Here is a 21,283-nt window from a genome sequence, read left to right as displayed (position 1 = left end):
AAATCTGAAAAACATATGGAGGCAAGTTAAGCTGCTAAACGCTGTCTGAGATTTGGATCTGAAATTGATTTAGGTTAGAGAGTTTTATGTAATCTTACCAGCTTCTAGTTTAAATCGACTGCAATAAATAAAACATTAAATAGTGTAAGCAGCTGAACTGGCAGTAACATTGATTACTGCATGGAGCGCAGCGTCTCCTGCCATGAATGTCCCAGTAACGTTAAACTCCTCCACATCCTGTTACTGGATTAATAATCTCATATTTACAGTCATATTCAATAAATTAGAATATGGTTCCCATGAGGCTCGTTTGTCAGGTTTAAAACAACTTCAGCAGATATTAAACATATTTTTCATTAGACACATTTCTGCATTAGTTTTTTTATTGATCTGTAATCTGATCAGAAATGTTTTCATGAGCTGTAAGCAACAAATCATTATTATTAACAAATAAAAGCTTTAAAACAGTTTGTGGGGAATTAATCTGTATGATGTGTTTAACTTGTGAGCCGAGTTACTGAAATACTTTTCATAAATATTGTAATTTATTGAAAATGACTGTAGTTAAGGATGCTAGAGAGACGCAGGTCATCCTGAAATTCTGATGCATAGAATCACAAATTTAATCTAAACTGTTACAGAGAGAAAACACAATAAAACATGATTTATCTGCAGTTTGTTCATTACTGATTGTTCCTGTCTCAGTGGAGGACAATGTGTGTCTGAGAGACATGTAATGTCCATGTTTGCTGCTGAAAGAGACTGATGGTCTGACCCCCCTCCTCCTTTCAGGGTGGAGCCTGCTGGAGGCTGATTCTTGACTCCAGGTCTGAGGAAATGTAAGTGTGTTTTTCATCTGATTCATGACAACAAACAGCACATTCAACCATCTTCAAACTGTCACATCACTCATTCAGGAGTCAAAGTGTCAATAAATGATCAATAACTGCAGCTGGATTGTGTTTGTTCTCCATCAGATTCCTGTCAACTCACCATCGACACAAACACAGTGAACAGAAAACTCAAACTGTCTGAAGACAACAGGAAGGTGACATATGAGGAGCTTCAGTCATATCCTGATCATCCAGACAGATTTGATGAGCCTCAGCTGCTGTGTAGAACTGGTCTGACTGGTCGCTGTTACTGGGAGGTTGAGTGGAGAGGAGATGTTGATATATCAGTGAGTTACAGAAGAATCAGGAGGAAAGGAAACAGTAGAGACTGTGTGTTTGGATGGAATGATCATTCCTGGAGTCTGAGATGCTCTGATGGTGGTTACTCTCTCAGGCACAATAACAGAGAAACTCATCTCTCCTCCTCCTCTGACTCTAACAGAGTAGCAGTGTATGTGGACTGTCCTGCTGGCATTCTGTCCTTCTACAGAGTCTCCTCTGACTCACTGATCCTCCTCCACACCTTCAACACCACATTCACTGAACCTCTGATTCCTGGATTTGGGTTCTGGTTCAGTTATGGTTCCTCAGTGTTTCTGATCTAATTTGAGTCTAAAGAGTCTAAAGTTTTTCCTCCTATCAGAGAAACTCTCTCACTGTTGAACAGATAGTTCAGTCTCTACAATCTATTTCTTGGTGAAACGATTCTGATTGAGTCCTTGGAAACTTTTTCTTCTTCCAGTCCTTTAAAAATGGAGGCTGGGATTATTCCAGGATTATTCCAGGACTATTCCAGGATCCTCATGTTTTTCTGTTTGTTTCCAGTCAAATCTTCACACTAAATATCAAGATGTTGTTTCTCTTATTTTTTCCTTTCATTCATCAGATTTTATTGAAATATTGATCAGTTTTTCTCAATCTGATCATTTTCTGTTTCTATTGGCTCCTATTTTTCTCAACATGTCAGATTTGAATATTAAATCTTCCTTTTATAAATTTGCTGCAGTTTTTCTTCGTGTTTTAAATAAAAACATTTTTCTTCTGCATTTGGTTCATTTGCTGCTCATTCTGTTCTTTTCCTGTTTTAATTTAAATATTTGCATTAAAATGATTTTTTCATCAACTCTGCCTTTCAGACAGTCCTAGTTAAAGTAAAACATTCCCATCCCATGAAGGTCAGAGGTCAATGCTTTGAAGCATAAAGTGGGAAAATCTTAATATTTTCTGTTTCATTCAGAACTTCTACCTGAAACTCAGAACCTGCAGAACATTTTTCTCTTTGGAGAAAAAATCCAAAGCCAACCAGAACCAGCGTTATAAATAATGTCTCCCTGTCGGATCACTTTGCTGTTATCTTTGAAGGTTCTTTATTCTTTGACCCACTTGGACAAACAGCTGCTGTCACAAAACGTTCTTTCACAGAAAACACAGCAGAAACATTTAATCAAATCTACTCTTCCTCCTCACCTTTAAGCTGTAATGATGTAGATCAGTTGTTAGATGATTTTCAGTCTATAGTTTCATATATCATTGATTCTATTGCTCCAATTAAAGTAAAGGTTGTGTCTGGTAGGAAGAAATCTCCATGGAGAAAAGCACAAACAGTTCGGTCTGCAAGACAACAGAGCAGAACAAAAATGGAGCAAAACTCAACTTCACGTTCATAATGACATCTATAAAGAAAGACTACGTAACTATCACTCAACACTAAAACATGCAAGGGAGGCTTTCTTTGCAGATGTCATAAACAAAAACATCAATAATGCTCAAACTTTATTTGCAACAGTTGACAGGCTCACAAACCCTCCTGTGACGTTTCCACCTGAACTCCAATCTAATGCTGATGGAACAAGTTTTCCAGCTTCTTTTCAGAGAAAATTAAAAAATCAGAGGATTAATCTGCACATCAACTCTACAGCCAGAACCATTGCTGGACCCACAAATCAATCAAACAGCTGCAGCTGATCCAGAAGCTGCTGCTCCTGTTCTCACTAGAACCAGGAAGATAGAGACATAACAGCAGTTTTAACGTCCCTCCACTGGCTCCCTGTAGCTCAAAGAATAGATTTTAAAATCCTGTTGTTAGTTTATAAATCACTGAACTGTTTAGCACCACAATACATCAAAGATCTGCTGTTGTTGTATCAACCTTCCAGACTCTCAGGTTCTGGTTCTGGTTCTGCTCTGCATCCCCAGAACCAGAACCAAGAGAGGAGAAGCAGCTTTCAGCATCTATGCTGACAGCATAGATGCTGTTTGTTGCATTATTCAACAAACAGCAGAAACCCTGACTTCCTTTAAATCTCAACTAAAAACACACCTGTTTAGAACTTTATTTAAAATGTAATATGTAACAATGTATTGTTTATTATATGTTGCATGACTTTGTGTTATTGTGTTTATGATGTAAAGCACTTTGAAATGCCTTGCTGCTGAAATGTGCTATACAAATAAAATTTGATTTGATTTGATTAGGCAGCTAGCTAACCAAAACAAGCATTAATCAGCTAGCTAACCAAAACAAGCATTAATCAGCTAGCTAACCAAAAGCATTAATCAACTAGCTAACCAAAACCAGCATTAACAACTAGCTAACCAGAACCTGCATTATGCAGCTAGCTAACCAAAACAAGCATTAATCAGCTTGCTAACCAGAACCTGCATTATGCAGCTAAACCAGATCAAGCATTAATCAGCTAGCTAACCAGAACATTTATTACACAGCTATCTAACAACAACCAGCATTAATCAGCTAGCTAAATGGAACCTGCGTTAATCAGCTAGCAAACCAGAACCTGCATTATGCAGCTAGCAAACCAGAACAAGCATTAATCAGCTAGCTAAAAGGAACCAGCATTAATAATCTAGCTCACCAGCACCAGCATTCATCACCTAGCTAACTAGAATTTGCATTATTCAGCAAGATAACCAGAACCAGCGTTAACCAGCTAGCTAACCAGAAAAAGCTTTAATCATTTAACTAACCAGAACCTGCATTATTCAGCTAGCTAACCAGAACCAGCTTTAATCAGCTAGCTAACAGCACCTGCACTCATCACCTAGCTAACCAGAACCAACCATAATCAGCTAGCTAACCAGAACCAGCATTAATCAGCTAGCTAACCAGAACCTGCATTATTCACCTTGCTAACCAGAACCGGCATTATGCAGCTAGCTAACCAGATCAAGCATTCATCATCTAGCTAACCAGAATCGGCGTTAATCAGCTAGCTAACTATAATCTGCATTATTCATCTTGCTAACCATAATCTGCAATATTCAGCTAGCAAACCAGAACCTGCATTAATCAGCTAGCTAAATGGAACCTGCGTTAATAAGCTAGCTAACCAGACCAGCTTTAATCATGTAGCTAACCAATACCTGCATTAATCATCTTGCTAACCATACTGCATTATTCAGCTAGCTAACCAGAACCATGTTAATCAGCTAGCTTACCAGAATCAGCGTAATCAGCTAGCTAAAAGGAACCAGCATTAATAATCTAGCTCACCAGCACCAGCATTCATCACCTAGCTAACCAGAACCAACCATAATCAGCTAGCTAACAGAACCAGCGTTTATCAGCTAACTAACCAGAACCTGCATTATTCAGCTAGCTAACAGCACCTGCATTCATCACCTAGCTAACCAGAACCTGCATTATGCAGCTAGCTAACCAGATCAAGCATTAATCAGCTAGCTAACCAGAACCAGCGTTCATCACCTAGCTAACCAGAACCTGCATTATTCAACTAGCAAACCAGAACCAGCGTTCATCACCTAGCTAACCAGAACCTGCGTTAATCAGCTAGCTAACAGCACCTGCATTCATCACCTAGCTAACCAGAACCTGCATTATGCAGCTAGCTAACTAGAACCTGCATTCATCACCTAGCTAACCAGAACCTGCATTATTCAACTAGCTAACCAGAACCAGCGTTAATCAGCTAGCTAACCAGAAACCTGCATTATTCACTTGCTAACCAGAACCTGCATTATGCAGCTAGCTAACCAGATCAAGCATTATGATCTAGCTAACCAGACGTTAATCAGCTAGCTAACCAGATCAAGCATTCATGATCTAGCTAACCAGAATCAGCGTTAATCAGCTAGCTAACCAGATAAGCATTCATGATCTAGCTAACCAGAATCAGCGTTAATCAGCTAGCTAACCACAACCAGCATTATTCAGCTGGTAACCAGAACCATCATTAATCAGCTAGCTAACCATAATCTGCATTATTCATCTAGCTAACCAGAACCTGCATAAATCAGCTAGCTAACTGGAACCTGCGTTAATAAGCTAGCTAACCAGAATCAGGTTTAATCAGCTAGCTAACCACCTGCATTCATCACCTAGCTAAACAGAACCAACCATAATCAGCTAGCTAACCAGAACCAGCGTTTAATCAGCTAGCTAACCAGAACCTGCATTATTCACCTTGCTAACCAGAACCGGCATTATGCAGCTAGCTAACCAGATCAAGCATTCATCATCTAGCTAACCAGAACGGCGTTAATCAGCTAGCTAACTATAATCTGCATTCATCTTGCTAACCATAATCTGCATTATCAGCTAGCTAACCAGAACCTGCATTAATCAGCTAGCTAAAGGAACCTGTGTTAATAGCTAGCTAACCAGAACCAGCTTAATCATGTAGCTAACCAGAACCTGCATTAATCACTAGCTAACCAGAACTGCATTATTCAGCTAGCTAACCAGAACCATCGTTAATCAGCTAGCTACCAAAATCAGCGTTAATCAGCTAGCTAAAGGAACCAGCATTAATAATCTAGCTCAACCAGCAACCAGCATTCATCACCTAGCTAACCAGAACCAACATAATCAGCTAGCTAACCAGAACCGCGTTAATCAGCTAGCTAACCAGAACCTGCATTATTCAGCTAGCTAACAGAACCTGCATTCATCACCTAGCTAACCAGAACCTGCATTATGCAGCTAGCTACCCAGATCAGCATTAATCAGCTAGCTAACCAGAACCAGCGTTCATCACCTAGCTAACCAGAACCTGCATTATGCAGCTAGCTAACCAGATCAAGCATTAATCAGCTAGCTAACCAGATCAAGCATTCACTAGCTAACCAGAATCGGCGTTAATCAGCTAGCTAACCAGATCAAGCATTATATCTAGCTAACCAAATCAGCGTTAATCAGCTAGCTAACCACAACCAGCATTATTCAGCTAGCTAACCATCATTAATCAGCTAGCTAACCATAACTGCATTATTCATCTAGCTAACCAGAACCTGCATAACAGCTAGCTAACTGGAACCTGCGTTAATAAGCTAGCTAACCAGAATCAGCGTTAATCAGCTAGCTAAAAGAACTAGCATTAATAACTAGCTCACCAGCACCAGCATTCATCCTAGCTAACAGAATTTGCATTATCAGCAAGATAACCAGAACCAGCGTTAACCAGCTAGCTGACCAGAAAAAGCTTTAATCATTTAACTAACCAGAACCTGCATTATTCAGCTAGCTAACCAGAACCAGCTTTAATCAGCTAGCTAACAGAACCTGCATTCATCCTAGCTAACCAGAAAACCATAATCAGCTAGCTAACCAGAACCAGCGTTAATCAGCTAACTAACCAGAACCTGCATTATTCAGCTAGCTAACCAGAACCTACATTATGCAGCTAGCTAACCAGATCAAGCTTAATCAGCTAGCTAACCAGAACCTGCATTATGCAGCTAGCTAACCAGATCAAGCATTAATCAGCTAGCTAACCAGAACCTGCATTATTCACTAGCTAACCAGAACCGGTTATCAGCTAGCTAACCAGAACCTGCATTATCACCTAGCTAACCAGAACCTGCATTATGCAGCTACTAACCAGATCAAGCATTAATCAGCTAGATAACCAGAACCTGCATTTTCAGCTAGCTAACCAGAACCTGCATTATTCACTAGCTAACCAGAACCAGTTCATCACCTAGCTAGAATCTGCATTATTCAAGTAGCTAACCAGAACCTGCATTCATCACCTAGCTAACCAGAACCTGCATTATCACTAGCTAACCAGAACCTGCATTCATAGCTACCAGAACCTGCATTATTCAACTAGCTAACCAGAACCAGGGTTCATCACCTAGCTAACCAGAACTGCATTCATCACCTAGCTAACCAGAACCTGCATTATGCAGCTAGCTAACCAGATCAAGCATTAATCAGCTAGCTAACCAGAACCTGCATTATGCAGCTAGCTAACCAGATCAAGCATTAATAGCTAGCTAACCAGAACCTGCATTATTCAACGCATTAATCAACTAGCTAACCAGAACCAGTTAATCAGCTAGCTAACCAGAACCTGCATTATGCAGCTAGCTAACAGATCAGCATTAATCATCTAGCTAACCAGAATTGCATTATTCAGCAAGATAACCAGAACCAGCATTAACAGCTAGCTAACAGAAGCTTTAATCATCTAGCTAACCACTAACCATAATGAGCTAGCTAACCAGAACCAGCGTTAATCAGCTAGCTAACCAGAACCTGCATTATTCAGCTAGCTAACCAGACCAGCTAATCAGCTAGCTAACCAGAACCTGCATTATCACCTAGCTAACAGAACCTGCATTAAGCTAGCTAACCAGAACAGCGTTATCACTAGCTAACCAGAACCAGCGTTATCAGCTAGCTAACCAGAACCTGCGTTAGCTAGATCAGCTTGCTACAGCACCTGCATTCATCACCTAGCTAACCAGAACCTGCATTATCAGCTAGCTAACCAGATCAAGCATTAATCAGCTAGCTAACCAGAACCTGCATTATAACTAGCTAACCAGAACCAGCTTATCACCTAGCTAACCAGAACCAGCATTAATCACCTAGCTAACCAGAACCTGCATTATGCAGCTAGCTAACCAGATCAAGCATTAATCAGCTTAGCTAACCAGAACCAGCATTATTAGCTAGCTAACCAGATCAAGCATTAATCAACTAGCTAACCAGAACCTGCATTATTCAACTAGCTAACCAGAACCAGTTATCAGCTACTAACCAGAACAGCATTTTCAGCTAGCTAACCAAAGCATTATCAACTAGCTAACCAGAACCAGTGTTATCAGCTAGCTAACCAGAACCTGCATTATGCAGCTAGCTAACCAGATCAAGCATTAATCAGCTAGCTAACCAGAACCTGCTTTATTCAACTAGCTAACCAGAACCAGCGTTAATCAGCTAGCTAACCAGACCTGCATTATGCAGCTAGCTAACCAGATCAAGCATTAATCAACTAGCTAACCAGAACCACATACTTAGCTAGCTAACCAGATCAAGCATTAATCAACTACTAACCAGAACCAGCATTACTTAGCTAGTTAACCAGAACCAGCATTAATCAACTAGCTAACCAGAACCAGCATTAATTAGCTAGCTAACCAGATCAAGCATTAATCAACTAGCTAACCAGAACCTGCATTATCACTAGCTAACCAGAACCAGCGTTACTTAGCTATAACCAGAACCAGCATTAATCATCTAGCTAACCAATACCTGCATTTAATCTAGCTAACCAGAACCAGCGTTAATTAGCTAGCTAACCAGAACCTGCATTATCAGCTAGCTAACCAGATCAAGCATTAATCACTAGCTAACCAGAATCTGCATTATTTAGCTAGGTAACCAGAACCTTTATTACGCAGCTAGCTAACCAGAACCAGCGTTAATCAGCTAGCTAACCAGAACCAGCGTTAATCAGCTAGCTAACCAGAACCAGCATTACTTAGCTAGTTAACCAGAACCAGCGTTAATCAACTAGCTAACCAGAACCAGCTTTAATCATCTAGCTAACCAATACCTGCATTTATCATCTAGCTATCCATAATCTGCATTATTCTGCTATCTAACCAGTGTTAATCATTAGCTGCTCTCAGGAAGTTTTGATTCATTAACTTTGGATCATAGATTTTGGTTCAAGCTGCATTTTTACTTTGAATGAATGTTTCCCTGTTTTACTGGACATTATTTGATATAATAATGTTGTGAGATTATTGGCTCATGTATAATTTATGCTACAGAGAACTTTACTGTTCATGTTGTTGAACTGGTTGCAGGTTTTCTCTTCTTTTGACTCAGTAGCTGCTGTTTTGTGCCTGCAAGTTTGTTGCATGTTTACGTTAATGAGGTGAATTTATAAGCAGATCCATTTTAATTTCGCCACATCACATAGTATCATTTCTAACTAAGATGAAAAATAATCAGCGGATCCAGGCGATCAGCAAAGATGGGCCTCATGGTGATCGGTATCGGAATCGGCAGCAATAAACCGGATCTTTTCCTCCCTACCAAAGACCTTTCTAAAAAGTCCGTATTGACTTTTGGCTGGTATCAAAGCCAGTCGGTTCTGCTGCTGTTAATATTGATACGCACCCTGCTCCTTTCTCTGACCGTGAAATAATCCCGTTAAGCCTTTGGCTCTGGACGCCCGGCATTCCTAGAGCCGTCTGTTGGAAGAGGAACAACAGTCTTCTCTCATATGAGGATGTTACTGAAAGCATCAGATCCCTGATTAAATCCCGCTGGGAGGAAAAGCCTGGAGACAAAACTCCTTTAGTCCTTTTTGGGAACTGTTCAAATATGACAGAGGAAAATCCAGCAGATCCTTCAGCAGGAACCTTGCAGACAAGAGAAGGCAAGAGGAAGAAAGTCTTTGCTCTCAGACAGCTTCTTTATCCAGGATCAGCCATGATGACCTTCATGAGGATGACCTTTCTCTCCTTAGTGAAGGTCAAACTAAACTGGATGAAATATAGAAACAGAAGCTGGAGGCGCGTTTGTCAGGTCTGGAGCCAGATGGTTGGAGGAAGGGGAGCAGTGTTCTTCCTACTGTTTTGGTTCAGAACAATCTAAATTTCATGAGACTTTAGACTCACTTAAAGTTCATGACAAGATTGTATCAGACCATAAAACTCTTGGTTCATTTGGTTCCAGTTCCTACAACAACCTCTACTCCTCTGAAGACTCCCATGAAAAAGCTTCTTTTCTGATTGACTCCATGAAACATTGTGAAGTTGATCTGAGAACAAAATGTGTGATGCTAACCTCACGCTACAGGAAGTAGAAGAGGATATTTGAAGCCTTAAAACAACCAATCAGCAGGTAGTGATGGGCTGTCAAGTAGCTTTATGAGAAATGTGTCAAAGATGTGAGTCCCTTTATTCTCAGGCTCTTTCAGAAAGTATTGATGGTGGAGAATTGCCTCCTACTTTAACACAAGGCCTTATTACTCTGATCCCAAAGGCTGGCAAAGACAAGTTACCCATTGACAACTGGAGACCTATTTGCTGACTGAACAATGACTGGAAAGTTTGGATTTGGCCAGAAGAATGAAACAAACCCTCAGTTCTATTATTGATGAATCTCAATCAGGCTTCATGTCCCACAGACACAAACAACCTGAGGCTTGTGCTGGATCTACTGGACCCTTCAGAACCAATCAATGATAACAGCTTGATTTGCTTGTTGGACTTTTATAAGGCTTCTGACTCTCTAGAGGACGGCTTTACGTATGGGAGCTTAGAAACATTTGCTTTCAGGCCATATTTCATATCCAGCCTCTTACAAGAAGGTAACTGCTGTGTTAAACTGGTTCCTGTCCCAGATTCCCAGTATCCAGAGGAGAGAGACTGGGCCGCCCAGTTTCCCCTATTTATTCCTGATGGCAGCCCAACTTCTTGCAACATTTATTCTGGGAAACAAAATGCGCCGCATCCCAGTTGCTGATGGAGAAATGTGTATCAGTCCAGTTGCTGATGACACGACTCTGTTTCTGAGAGATGCCGACCAAATTCCTGTTATCCGTCTCATCCAAACTTTCTCTGATGCTTCAGGCCTCAAACTCCATTAAACTCATGTGAATCGCTTCCCATGTCATCCTGTCGCCAATCCATCTTTACAACATTCCTGCTGCTGAAACACAAGTTTCTCATCTTGCTGTAATTATCACAAAAGATGCCAAAGAAAGACGCCAGCTTGACCTTTGACCCTACAGCCGATGAAAGCAACAAGAAATGAAAGCAGTGGCTTCAAAGAGATTCATGTTTAAGAGGAAGAAAACTGTGATCTAAAGCTGCAGGAAGATCCAGACTAACTTGTGCTGCACTAGCATTAAATGTCCATATCAGTAAAACTATTGATAAAATGCTCCACAGAAGACCCAAAGATGGTGTCCAATCTTTGGACAGTGCCAAAGACAGTTAGACTCTCTGCTAGATGAGGCTGCATCACATAACAAAAGGTTCAGGCTGTGGCTGCAGCAGGGGATGAATGGAGCCTCTGGACATCTTTGCTGTATTAAAGCTTCAGCAGCCTTGTTTATTGCCCTCATATTAGAGCCATTATGGTAACTTTGCCCTCTACAATCAGCCAAATCCAAGCCCAAACTCTCCAGTACCCTGTTAGTGTGAGGCCTTTCCCAGTTGTGTCCTTCACAGCAGTGAAACCCACAAAAGACTCTGCAATAGAGACTTTTTTCTTCCCATCTGTATCAATATATGGAATGATGACTGAGGCCTGCTCTTGCTTTGAAATATTCCAGTTCCACTGCAAAGTCCTTGGAGGCTTTGGTCTGGGCAGATATTTAGCCCAAACACTCTGATATTGAATCCAGCAGTTCATTCTGAGCAGCATGTCAGATATCCAGGGGTTTGTTTGGAGTTTGCAGCCTTTCTAGCATGTTCTGCCAGTGTGACATCAGATCGTGCTCTGAGCTCCAGGATTCACAGAAAAGCTCCAGTTTTAGGATTTCCTAGCTGACAATTTTCCCCCTTAGTGGCGAGTTTCTCTCTGCAAGGAAGAGGATGCAGTCAATAACTGGAGCCAACACATTTCTCCAGTTGCTTTTCCAGCTGCTGGTTCTCTGCAGTTCACTATCAATAGTCTTACCGAGGCGTAAGCCACATTTCTTTCCACATCAGAGAAGCGTTTATGTGACAACTACTGGTTTCATGGGGCTTCAGTGTTTTTGAAAGACATGGCCAGTTATTATCCCTCCACAAGCCACGTGGCAGGAACTTTAGCTTCTCCAAAGAGCTTTCATGCAAAACAATAGACTTTGTTAGTATTTCTGGAATACAGTAACCAATCTCCTTCAACTTTCTCTCCATTAGACAGTAAACCAAACAGTAAGCTTTGGGAAAACACCTGTTACTCTCCTCTGGTCTTGGATTTGGGCCATCAGAACCATTTTCAGCCATGATGCCTAAATGTTCCCGTTTTGTGTGGTAAAGGCCATTAGATGGATCTTGTGAATAAAGCCTCGTCTCAACCCTCTCTGCAGCTCTGCTCCTCTCTCTCCATCATCTGCATAGAAACATTTCAAGATCAACATTTTTCTCCTCTTTCCTTTCTAAATGGGTTACATGTATTTGTAAAAATGATTGTTGGAGAATAATTGATAAAAATAAATGCTGCATCCTGTAAGATATTAAAATGTATTTACCTAAACAGATATTATTGTCCTCAGCTTTATTTGAGCACAAAAACATGCACCAGCAGTGACATTGTAGGAACACGACTGATGATGATGATCAGCCCTTATCAATATGTTCTATTATTTTCTTCATACATTCTGCTGCAGGTGAATCTGTGGCTGTTATTGAAGATGCTATTGAATTGGTTGCATCTGTGTCTCTGCTGAAGGTGCAGGAACATGATGAGGTGCAGCTTGTGAAGATGTGTGTAATGGGGCTGGATGTATGTTTGGCATATGTGCAGGAATGTGGCTGGCAGATCTAGTGCTAATTTAAAAAACCTAATTCTCTGTCCTGTTTGACTGCTGTTCTCATTGTGAAATGAGGAATGATGGTAAAGGGACAGGGACATTGTTTGACAAGGACAACATGGTAAACAATGGTACAAGTGGTACCATTGTTTATGGTACTATTGGGGGAACTGTTGGGACTGGACTGCTCCACTGTTGTGTCCCAAAGTAGCATCCACAGACAAGTTATTAATTGGACACATGTTTTATTTTTCTCCAAGTTTGATACAAGTTAATAGTAGCATAGTATAAAGTAGATGATGAGGAAGCTGACTCTTCAACATTTTCCTTGGATATCCCTTTTCTCGCCATCAGCATAATAAGCAGAAGATTCCTCAGTTCAACTCACCCACATTGTGCTCAGTTAAATTTGTTGAATTGAGTTTAGTGATCTCTGCAGGATCATGTGAAGCATCTGTTGGAAGAAATAGAGAAATGATTTGTAAAAATACAAGGGATCCCTCAATAAAGGAGAAGATTAATTCAACGTCTCTGACACACCTGAGTTGCCAACCGTTTTATTTTCCCATTTGTCAGGATTTCTAACCACACAGTATTTTTGTCATGAAATCGAATTTGTGCAAATAAATTCACATTTTTCAAATTCTGCAACTATTTTACTACTTTTTATGTAAATAGACAGACAGACAAGGACACAATCAACTAAATCAGTGAACAAACTGCTGAGAAGCTGAGAAAGACTATTGGCTTTGTGAAGAAATTAGAAAACATGTTTCTGTTGCTGTTTCAGAGTTAGCTGAAATTGTCCACACACAATTAGCTACTGGAAATATCTTTGTGATTTTGCCCTTAATTTGTTCAACAGTTTGTCCAATCGTATCCCTTCTAAACTTTAATCAGTGCTTTCAATGCTTTTGATGCTTCTTGTCATTCTGTGATATAAAATCAACAAGCTACAGAAAACATTATTCTGAGGCCTTTAGGAATCTACAATTGTGCATCATATGCATTCAGAAGCTCAGTTCTGTTTTTACTCAGGAAGTTATGAAAAGTGAAAGAAGCACATCTTTCTCTCTGAACATTTTCCTGCATGTTCTGTGTTTGTGGCTGAACTAAAAACAACCCCAACCTGTCGCATAAGCAAGTGCAAATTATTGATGGGCATATTTGCATTTGCATGAATTTAGTCCCATCTGCTTTCTGCTCTGATTTGGATTATTTTGCTTTACCAAATCACAGATTAGTCATCATTGACGACTCAAACATGAATGGAGACAATCTTCCTTAATCTGAACAAACATTTTATGTCGACCACTAAACCTTTTAAATGACCATGGCAACATCACTGACCAGTTAGATTCATATTGTCTCCCACCTGCCAACAACTTTTGAGTATCTTTTGACAAAAAGTGAAAAACAGGTTAGCAATGTTTTAAAGACAGACTTTTATCAACTTTGTGACTTCATGTGCTGCTATTTTCAGTTTGACTTTGTAAATTAAAACCAGACCCAATCAGTTTATATTTCAAAGACTCCATGCCTGATGGTCGGTACATGTCATGCTCTTTCTTGCATGTTATTCTTGCATGATTTCTTAGTCTTGTGCTGAGTGTGGAATACATGTGGTATGAACAAGAATATGCCAGAGCTAAAGTCCACTCTATAAAACTTTGGCAGAGTGAGCCATCCCACAAAGGGCTTTTATTTCTGCTTCAGTGGCTCTGAAGGATTTTGTCAAAGAGGGATATTTGAAAGACAAAAAGACACGGCCAAAAAAACACCTGCTGCTACGTTTGAAAAAGGTGCGAGGACTGAGATCTGTGGACAACTTCAGGAGCCTTTGAAACAAGAAACTACCTTTCACAAGCACCAAGTAAATCAATTTGTTCATTGGTTCTATCAGCTCACAATTGCCGTCCGAAAAGGCAGTTATCAAAGAGAACATCACATGTCAAGTCTTTTGTGTTTTGAGACCCACGAGAAAGCAGAAAAAAAAGAACAGATCAATGTGGGGAATTATTCACTTTGACTGCCGGTCCTATTGGACCTTGGTGTTTTGTTCAGCTAAATTGTCCAGGTGGAGGGCGATGGTGAACCTGACAGCCTTGTGCCACCATGTTTTAAACCACACTGAAGTAGTGTGCCTTACAAAAGATTACTTATCCTTGAACTGTTTTTAATAATTGTCTCATTACAGCAGCAAATGGATGCTACATTATCTACAACACAAGACAATGTATAATTTCTAAGAGGAAGAAGATAGTTCTATGGTTTTCAAGTTTTCTTAAGAAAAAGATCAATTTAAATATGCTGTAGTTTGATTCCTCCAAATAAAATGATTTTTAGATGTCAGAAAGCAGTCGACTGATGTACTCAGATGTTTGTTAGAGAACAAACCTCAGACAACATCCCTAGACACGCAGTCAAAACTACTCATTTACTTAAACCATGTCCTGATTTAGAATGAGAGACAAAATCCAAACCTCAATTCACATCTCTTAAAAGATTTGTAAATCGATCCTCACAGACAGTCTCCATTCACACTGGATGAGTTTTTTTTTTTACTTTGTCAAGAAGAATGGCAACAATGTTGCCTATCAGATGTGCAAAGGTGGTAAAAACAAAACCTGAAAGACTTGCAGCTTTACCTGATGCAGGAGACACGTTGACTCACACAAAAGCATTTACTTTCTTTTGTAAAGTATTTAAAACCATCAATCGCTTTCATTGACTTCACAAAGGATCTGGACCTTGTGGTGGTCTGTTCCTTAACATCTCAATGAAATACAATGAATCTTGTGGTGTATTTATTTGATTCAGTGTTGTATAGTAACAAAGTAAAAATACTTCACTACTTTAGCATATTTTGGAGTACATCATACTTTCCTCGAGTATGAACATTTTTGATAACTTTCCCTTTTTCTTGCTGTTCTCTATGTTTTCAGTGTGTTTTCTGGTTTGGTCACATGATCTGCAGACTGACAGTGACATGGTTTGATTTAACTTGCGGACCCACATGCAGTAACCACACACTGGATAGAAAGGTAAGTGATTTATTTACAACAGGACAAATAAAATTCAGTCCTCTGGACTTCGATATGCGGCGAGGGTCGCTCGACCAGGTTGGCCTGAAACGAGATGAATTATAATGGGTTCAGAATGCGAGTTCGGAGGAGGAATCAGGAGCTGGTTTACATTGGTGCGGATTTTCCAGAGCTTAGGGGTGAGGCGTCAGGATCCGGCGTGAGGGTGTGCAACGGTGCCGGAGGGAGTGCGAGGAGTTAGCTCGGGTGGTTGGAACAGGATGGAGTCAGTGGAAACGGCGGAGCAGGCAGGCAATCTCAGGAGCTTCTTGAAACGAGAACACAAAAAGTCCTGGAAACGAACAGGATACGGAGAGTAAGTACTTCGAGTTACACAACAAGGTTCAAGAAACAAGTTTTCAACAGGTGAGGCCAGAGTGACTACCGGTAGCGTTAACCATCTAGGGATGACTGGAGGATTCTGCCGCTCCTTTATTCCAGCACGCTGATGAGGCAAATCAGCGTCACCTGCGCTGGCTCCACAGGCTCCTCAACGAAGATCCTCGCTGAAAGAAGATGTAAACACTCCCACTCACACTCTCACGCACACGCTCTCAACCGGAATCCTGACAGACAGACTTTTAATAAAACTTTCAATGGCGGCTAAAGCAGCAGGTCAATAGTGTGGAACCAAAACCAGCTCTGTCTCAACTGTTTGCTGAAAGAATGGAAGATGGTGAGGAATGTTTTAATAGAGCCTCCATCCTCATGTTTCATCAGTTTGAACCTCTGGCTGATTAAGGGCCTTATTGATCCTCTGGTCACTAAGAACATCGATTAGGCCTCATTTAGTCTGCAGACTTCCTGGCTCATCCATTCGCTCTCACCGTGGTTCGAGGTTCGTTTGGCTTCAGCTTTCGTTCATTTAGACTTACTGAAGAAATGCTGCTGCTTTTTAATAAAGTTTATTTGTTTAGCACATTTCAGCAAATTTCAAATGTTTCATAAACAAACAGTCAAATACAAAGTTTTTAAGCAATAAAATGTTTACAGAATTATTTCTAATTGTACAAAAAGGCTTAGTCAAATAAAAATCTGTAAAAAAAATATTACCATTGATCAGAATAATTGATTACTGAAATGATCAGAATGTAAAAAGTCGGCCATGTTTGGTTCTGTTGGCAGGATCGGTTTTCTGGACAGACGGTGAAAACAAAGCCATCTTCGGCGCCAACAAGTTCTCTGGTTCTGATGTCGTCACGCTCGCCAGCAACCTGACGACCCGCAGGACGTCATCGTCTACCATGAGCTGATCCAGCTGGCTGGTGAGGGGTCAAAGGTCACCCAGTTTAACCCAGAACTGGTGTGGAACAAGTTCTCCAGCTTGATTTGGGCTTCAGTTACTCAGTGATTCATTTGTTTGTTTTTCTGCAGGTACCAACTGGTGCACAGAGAAAAGTGAAAATGGCGGCTGCAGCTTCTTGTGTCTTCCTGCTCCACAGATCAACAAACATTCCCCCAAGTACAGCTGCGTGTGTCCTGCAGGCCAGGAGCTGGCAGCAGACGGCCAGCGCTGCAGACCCGGTGAGGCTCTGCACAGAAATGCAAACACTGATTCTGCAGCTGCAGCTTTTCAACATCAACCTCTTTCCACTGCTGAAGTCTTTTTTGTTTTCAATATAGTAAGAACCACTCGCCTGTTTTTAAGGCTTCTAGAGGAGAAAGGAAGCGGCGTCTTGAATTTTAAGTTGTGGGTAAATGTCTGCAGTGGTCCAGTTTGCAGCGGCTCCAGGATTGTTTGCAACAATTAGCGGTTGCAGGAGTGAAGGCAGAGCAGCGGCGCTGGCCTTTCCCTCCTGCTGGACGACCGGTTGCTTAGAGACTCGCTTTGTTTTTCCCTGCGGCTTCGCTCCTTTCACAGATTAGCCTTTTCAAAACCCAACAGAAACCTGACAGCTGAATCCGCAGCACTAATTGGACTCTGGTTCCAGCCGGGACTCGCGGATCGCTGGACCGTCTTCATGACGCGAGAACAAACTGCAGGAAACGCTGAGAATCTGTGGAGGATTAAGAGTTTTAACTGGGAGTATAAAACATGCTGAGGTTGTCGGTTCAAAAAACCCAACAGAACAGGGGGAATCAATATCTTTCAGATTCATCGAACCTTAAAAACTAAATTTAATCACCAGCTCGACTGCTCCTTGATCTTCTGAGTTTGCTTCCATTTTCCTCTAGTTCTGGTTGTTCCACATTTCATTGAAGTATTTACCCTAAACTTGGTCAATTTTAGTTCTTTATATTGGGAAGCTTACCTAAATCCTATTTGGAGGTTTGAAGCTCTCTGCTGAACCTCTGTTGGTTGCAGTGAAAATGGGTGCCTGTCCTTTAAGACTAATTCCTGCCCGTCCATTTTCCAGCTGGGCCGACCGGGAACTGTAGAGCTTTGTGAGGCTGCTGCTCCGGCCGACTAATCCAGTTAGAAACACAAAGTGAACAGAAGCTCAACTCACAGCGACAAACGACTGTTTTATTGTTCACGCCGTTACAGATCAGTGGAGGTTTTTCCTCCAGTGGAGCTGAAATCATAGATGTTTCAGTTTCTCATTGCTTACAATGAGAAACTTGAAATCCCATAATGCTTTGAGTGGGCAGGTTGTTTACATTTCATGAAGAGAGTTTTTTATTTTCCTCTTCACAGAATGACTGATCAGAACCGAGAAACTCAAGCTCCTCAGAAATGTCAGCAGCTTCTTGATATTTGTGATAATTCACAGGAATATGATCATTACTGACTGTTTTCAGAGCCTAATAATATGCTATATGTGGCATTATCTAACAAAATGGACCTGCAATTTGTTCTACATTAGGAATCCAGATTTGGCTGCATCACTCAAATAGAAGTTTATGCACAGTGTGACGACGCCTCTGATCCTTGTGCAATAAGACCAAAGGATCCAGTATAGTCAATAAATTACTATAAATAACCTTCATCACAAAGTGACATCAGATTTTAGTTTTATTTTGTCTTTGGCAAAAGACCACAAGCCATTTCTCCCGTTAGCACTAAACTAGCTAGCATTGTTTCACTGTATTTACCCAGAATCCCTACGCTGTAGTTCACTTCCTGCTTTAGGAACAATCTGTGGTTCGTTCATATGCATTCAAACTGCACCAGCCTTCACTTCAACCAAACAGGCCGATGTTTGTAGTGGACCAGAGTTCAGTTCCACATTCACACCTCCCCACATGACTGGCCTTTTCCAGGCAAAAGGACCAGACTTCCCAGTGTGAGTCGTTTATTACAGGATGGTGAAACCATTCATGCAGATTGCAGCGACTCTCCCATCCTCTTGATTTGCATCAGATAACCAGTTTACTCTCCAGAGATCTGGTCTACATTCAAAGAGAACTCAGAAATGGGACGACCTTGAATGCTTAAGGTTTGTTGTTGCTCTTCTAGTGACAACTCTTCCTGTGAGGACGGTATGAAGCTGTAACGCAGCCCAAAGGTAAAACCTAACGCCGTCATCTCAGCATGCTGGGCTCTCAAATCAAGTAGCTTCCAGTTTTTCTCCTCCTGGCAAAGATTTTTCTGATTAACCTTCTCTTCTGCTTTAACTGAAACTTCTGCTGCTTTGGTCCTGATCTGAATCTAAGAGCTGAAATTAACCGTAATTCCTCAAATCTTCTAATCCAGCTGAGATTATAAATGTTCAGTTGGATCATTTCAACCTGGAAACTCTTGGAAGAACTTAAATTCCCTGTTTTATTTTTTACTGAAGTAATTTTGATCTTAATCAGAACATGAGGAATCCCTGTGACTTGTTGCTAAATGCTGAACAATCCATGTGACATTCGGTCATCACCTCTCTGCTGCTGGAAGAGTTTAAAGCTCTGACAAATTAATCTAGTACAGGAGCGCCATCTAGTGGTAGAAAATGGGAATACACATGCAATATTTGGCTCAAACAAAACCTACATTCTTGCCCTCAATGTAGTTTACAAACCTCAAAACCTGCTGGAAGATTTTTAGTTTTGCTATTGAACCTTTTTTACCCCCCTATTCTGCATTTGTAAAGATTAATGCAGGAATTCGCTGAAGCTCGTTTTGATTGAGAGCTTTAGATTTACACCAAGCTGATATTTGGCAAATATTTCTGCTTCAGAAATGAGCCTTTATAAAAACCCTCCAAATGAAACATCCCAGCAGGTTTTACTGCTGTTTGCACTGTACAATGGCTGCTGGAAAAGACAACCGTAATCTAGAAACCATTTGCTGCTTGTTTCTGCAGGAGGCTCCACTTCTACTTTCAAAGCTATACAATTGTACAGTGTGAATCTGTTTAGATTTATTTTGGAATTGATGACAAGTCTTAAAACGGCTCAACTGAACTAAGCAGACTTGAACATTATCTAAGATGAGTTTTGCAGGTTTTGTGTAGACCATGACCCTATCCTAAACTCTTTAAGGTTTATGGAAGTTACTGATTTTGTCGTCTCTTCCAGAAGCCAATGTGAGCACATCTATCCAGTGGACTCCACAGCCAGAGGCTCTGCTGCTGCCTGGGCCATCCTACCTGTCTGTAAGTGCTCTGCCTCCTCCTCTAAGGTCAAACATGAGGTCAAATCTGTTTCCCAGCAGCCTGTGTCTCTGCTGCAGTGCTGCTGGCCATGGCCGAGCGGGCGCCTACCTGATGTGGAGGAACTGGCAGCTGAAGAACCAGAAGAGCATGAACTTTGACAACCCAGTCTACCTGAAAACCACAGAAGAAGACCTCAACATCGACATCACCCGCCACGGCGCCAACGTGGGCCACACCTACCCAGCGGTGAGTTTAATTTTTTAAAATCTGATATTTGGAAATCTTCAAGTCAATATTTTGAGATGTGGTTGAAAATGCTGCCATTTCCTCTCAGTTACAAAATCCCCATCTTTTCCTTCCTGTGTTTCTGTCACAGATTTCCATAGTGAGCACAGACAATGATTTATCCTGATCGTTCTCAGGATTTTGGTTTTTTATTTCTTCTCCTTGCGGAAACCTCCTCCGTGTTACGATGCCAACGGTTTCGCCGTAACGGCGGACCTTACAGTTCAACCACATGCCTTCAGAAGTGCATTAAGTCCTGATCTGTGGTGAAGAGGAAATGTTATTTATTATGTGAATACTTCCATGAGTTTTCCACATTCACTCCACAGTGTTGAGGAATTTTTATTCTTGCTTTTCCGACGTCGTCTTTGCCGTCTGTTCAGAGAACAGTTTGTCTTTGAGGGTCTTTCATGTCCAGCCTGGACTGAACCTCTGAAGAACCAGGCGTCTTCATCAACCCGTTTCCTGGTTCCGATTCAAACCGGGTCAAAGTTCTCAGGTCTCAACGGGAACAAGTCTGGAGACTAAAAGTATTTAATTATGAAACAGATTGTTAATATTTCTGATCATGCTTTGCTGACTGACATTAAGGTTTCTTCTGTTAATTGCATTATTATATTATTGCTGCTGAGATCACCATGGTTGCAGCGTTTGTAAACAGTGTAAATATATTTCCTCCCTCAGAGACGTGACTGTAAATCAGGACTCTCTTCAATGCACTTTGATCATGTTCTCTGTAAATAAGATTGTAA

General features: G+C 40.9%; 1 pseudogene; it reads left to right on the top strand.

The window, feature by feature from the left end:
* The first annotated feature begins 15,799 nt into the window (after nt 1–15,799).
* LOC129352006 (very low-density lipoprotein receptor-like) lies at nt 15,800–20,658 on the top strand (annotated as a pseudogene).
* The last annotated feature ends 625 nt before the right edge of the window (nt 20,659–21,283 follow it).

Source organism: Poeciliopsis prolifica, unplaced genomic scaffold, assembly GCF_027474105.1.
Source record: "Poeciliopsis prolifica strain line A6 unplaced genomic scaffold, Auburn_PproV2 SCAFFOLD071, whole genome shotgun sequence".
NCBI classification, from domain to species: Eukaryota; Metazoa; Chordata; class Actinopteri; order Cyprinodontiformes; family Poeciliidae; genus Poeciliopsis; species Poeciliopsis prolifica.
The sequence above is the reverse complement of the archived record's forward strand: the minus strand, read 5'-3'. Positions and strand labels throughout refer to the sequence as shown.